The sequence below is a fragment of the Poecilia formosa genome, unplaced genomic scaffold (genome assembly GCF_000485575.1).
Source record: "Poecilia formosa unplaced genomic scaffold, Poecilia_formosa-5.1.2 Scaffold478, whole genome shotgun sequence".
Lineage (NCBI taxonomy): Eukaryota > Metazoa > Chordata > Actinopteri > Cyprinodontiformes > Poeciliidae > Poecilia > Poecilia formosa.
This window is the reverse complement of record NW_006800417.1, coordinates 292,084-296,254: the sequence shown is the minus strand read 5'-3', so window position 1 is coordinate 296,254 and position 4,171 is coordinate 292,084. Positions and strand designations below refer to the sequence as shown.

The following is a 4,171-nucleotide window of genomic DNA, read 5'->3' as shown; positions in this document are numbered from 1 at the left end:
AAAACTGTTCTTATCTATCGATTCGGTATTTTTATCATACAGACATTAGGCTGCTGTTGTTGTGCTGTTAGCTAGCTGCTAGCTACGACTTTGCTAGCAAAGCTAGATAACTGAAAAGCTTCTTTCCTGTGTACGAGGCACATTGCCCGTCCAAAACTTATCATCTCCATAATGGATATATGTCCGATCTTCTAATTTCCTTTGCTGCATAATGTACATTGCATTTATTCTGGCGTTAGGTAAATGTATCTTGAAGGAAAATAGCACTTACATAAAAGTTCAACAGGGATATTCATTTAGAATTAAAAATAACTCATCCTGAATTACCATAATGTGTGTCATTAATGAAGGGGAAAAAACTCAACCCAGACTTTAAGTTTAGGGTTTGCAGAGTATGTAGTTACATTTTTCCCCAATTATTCAATGGGAAAAAATAAACTAACCTCAGTTAAGTAAAATAAAATTGTAATCAAAACTTTTGGAATTGTAATGATTTCTTTTTTAAAAACAAATTCTTTTGTTTAAAAAACTTTTGTTTTTTATTAAATAACTAATTCTTGTCTTGTGAACTTAAGAAGTTATTTGCCAAACAAACTTTTATTTGCACACCAGAAATCATTTGTTGTGATTTTGGGTCCTGCCCCTGACATCATGTGAGAATCACAAGCAAAACTTTGAGTCACAAACTAAAACTTAGAATATCAAGAAAAGATTTCTGACTTGCACAAATAAATTTGTTTTGCAAAAAAAAATCACTTCATGAGACAAATGTGTGATTTAAATGTTTAAAAAAGTTTTAAGCAAAACTCAGTAGGCTTTTCCCATAGTGACATGCATTAACAATTAAATTTTTGCTTTTGTTTTTTTCTTTTTTCTGCAGTTCCACCTTAAAGTTTGATGCAGCTCTGCTTTCCTGAATGGACCATTTTCATCTCCACTGCAGCAAACAGGCAGCTCTTTTTTTATAGATTACAGTCCACTAAAAGGTTGCATTGTGCCTTTGTTTATATTTTTAATAGTGTAATTCTGTAAAGACAAAATATGTAAGTCAGAGCTAAACCACCAGCTCTGATTTACATATCTTACTAAATTGTGGGTTTGAATATTGCAATACTTTCCTATAACAAAATAGACCTGCAGAAAGAAATTACTAATAAAATATCTTACATATGCACAGTTGTATGCTCTGTATAGAGATATACCTTAGCTTTGATTGTATATTTCACAATTTTGTAATTTATCATTGTTTATTAAACTCTGAAAGCTGTGTGGCTTTGTTAATATTCTGTCCTAGAATGCGGTAAGATGTGCCCTTTGTTTGTTTTTTTTGAGCACCTGCCCTGTTAGTGGTCTCTGCACGGCCCTGCGGCAGGACGCTGTAAGATTATCGTAAAGGGAAAATCGACGCCAAAACAAAACAAAAACTGCTCTATCGGGATCACCAACATGCAGAAGCCTTATGTGACGTCACGTTTTAAAATATTTTTACTCCACTGATAACTGATACAATCCTCACCTGCAGGCTGACGAGCCATTATATGCATGTTGAATGACTGAAGGCAGCCAGGCTAAGCCCGCAGTACTAAACAGCTCTGCAGAAAATTGTCTTCAAAACACTTACATAAGTTATAAGTGGCTCTAAAAGTGGAATACATTCTACTTGTCATTCTACTGTCACTAGATGTCTGTCAAAGTGGTGAAATGACCTGAGTTTTCTCCAGGAACAAAGTGAAACTTAAATTCCTTGGTTTTATGTCAGTGAATGCACTGTTACTTAAGAGCTAACTGGTTGTACTAACAATACCGCTCTTTGGTGTAGAAATTCCTACTGAAGGAAGAAGCTATTTTCAGTATAAGTGAAAGGTTAAAAAATGATTAACTAAATGTGTGATATGCTTCAGCTGTCTGGAGCAACTTATGTACCTGTTGCCCTTCAGTCTCTCGTTATTCAACTGTGAAACAGATTTTTGGGAGATGATTGCATTCATTTCAAAAGTCTAAATTTTCAACTTTTGAATTTTTTATTTTTTTTCTCAGAATTCCTGAGATTTATTTTTGACAGAAATGTAGTCCTTTTTTCTGTCTACAATGGCCCAAATATTTTGATGATGGCACTCAACAAAATATGTTTGTTACTGTTTTTTCACATGTTGTCAATGTGAGGTTTTTATCACTTTCTATTTTAATGTTGATTATGAAGAGCACTTTGAACTGCTTGTGCTATACAAATAAACTTGATTGATTGATTCTGTCATGATGGGTTTAATTCTGTTAACCCACATAACGCAGAACACAACTCTGAAGACAAGTAAAAGTTAAAGTGATTTACTTGAATACAAAGTGCAATAGAATGCACAGGGGTCTGGGACAGGAACTCGTCACTGGAGTGCTGGATCTCTGAATACAAAAAGGGACAGGTAAGATGAGTTCAGGTGCTGTGGGAATTTGCAGTCTTGAAGTTACTATAGTTCTTACTTGCAGGTGGGTGAATTGGACTGGGGGAGAAGGTTACTGTGGATCTGGGGCTGGAGGTGAAGAGAGAGCGGAGGTTACGTTGGAAGGCGGACAGGAGAATGAATTAGCCAGGTCTTCCTGGATCCTGGGGGGAGCTGCTGACCAGGAGGCTTGATGGAGGTTTGTTACAACAAAGAGGTTCTGGAAACTCGGGCTGCCAATGGGAAATATCCACGGGGTCTCAAAGGTTCAGATCAGGTTGCCAATAATCCTGGCAGTTCAGGTAGCCCAAGGCTTCACGGAGGTATAACCTGAGAAGAGGCAACACAGAGAGAATTACACAAGGAGCAGATTGGTCGGAGGTGAGCTCACTAATAATGTCTACCATTATTGGCTAACACTCTGGCACTGGAGTGTTGGCTGCTCCCCCCTGAAATACCTGCCGCCAGGTGCACAGGTAAGGAGCCGAAGGTCACACCCTCCAGGAAAGCCCCAGGATGCCCTCTAGTGGAGAAAACAGGAAAAAACAACCAGCCTTCCCCAGATCCCAACAGATTGATTGATTGATTGATATGCCAACCTACAAATCAGTTTAGTCCCAAATCTTTCTGCATATTTCTGACTTGACATAACGAGAAAAAAGTAGTTTGGCGTTGTTTCCACTAACATATTTCCTTGTAAATGTCTTAAACTGGATAACAAGGATTACCTGAACTATTCTGACAAACACACGCACACAGACACAGAAAGAGAAAAAATAGAGAGAGCGAGAATATGAATATGAGCCACTAAATTGGGCCAGACTGGCATATTCTCCTAAGAATCTGTCGAATCGTCTTCACCTCCTCGGGATGTTGGATCTTCATCGCTCTCTGAGGGCCGCGGAGGCGAGAAGCGGTCATGCAACAATGAGCTGCTGAAAGAAACCAACGTGGAGGGCAAGAATGAGCAGAGCAGAGGAGAGACGGAGAAAAGGAAAACAGACGGATTGCCTGTAAAGCCGCTTTAAGACAATGTAGGAACGGAGGCTCAGCTGAAGCTCGACCGACTGTTGCCGCCCCATATCACTGCTCTACATAAGCACACCCCCGCACGCACGGACACACACATGCGAGCGCGCGCGCACACACCGGCTCCCACGCACCGCCATGAACGCGCCTCTATCGCTGCCGCACATGAGTAACCCAGATGTGCTTCCCACGTACGCCGTATCTGCTCCCCGCACCCCGTCCCGCACCGACAATAAGGAGGACGGGGAGGCGGAACGGAGAGCGCTGCTGGAAACACGACGAGATAATGAGAGGAGAAGTGTTTGAAACAGAGAGGAGGAGGGAGTCGGGACAAAAGCAGAGAAGAAGAAAAGGATGATGATGAAGAAGAAGGTGGCAGCAGAGATGGGAATGATGCTGTCCCTGAAGCGCAAAGGATGAAGAACAGGGACTCAGTTCAATAACACATGCTGGGAATCCCGTTAATGCCTAGTGGATCTGACTGCATTGTGTTGACAACTAAATAAACTGCTTCTGAAAACAGCAACAGGAGATGGAAGCAATTTCATTGCATGATGATGGTGCATGATTCATAAGTTGGGGTTATTCCCGATGAAAACATGAGGATCCACTGTATTTCATTGGTTGTTTATCCTCAAAACTAACTTCAGTCCCAAAAGGTGATAAGATCGTCATCAATGAACAAATGCCCCTATTCTAAGGTAGGC

General features: G+C 40.4%; 1 protein-coding gene and 1 long non-coding RNA gene across 2 annotated transcripts in view; one reads left to right on the top strand and one right to left on the bottom strand.

The window, feature by feature from the left end:
- Window positions 1–4,171, top strand: part of LOC103156395 (pro-neuregulin-3, membrane-bound isoform-like) — a gene marked incomplete at its 5' end in the record, with an annotated part of 327,874 nt that overhangs the window by 71,973 nt on the left and 251,730 nt on the right. The window lies entirely within an intron of this gene.
- On the bottom strand, window positions 2,264–3,966 carry LOC107833902 (uncharacterized). Its single transcript, XR_001659680.1, has 3 exons — window positions 2,840–3,966; window positions 2,476–2,765; window positions 2,264–2,397 (listed from the first exon to the last, which is right to left on the bottom strand). It is a non-coding gene; the product is annotated as an uncharacterized LOC107833902 (long non-coding RNA).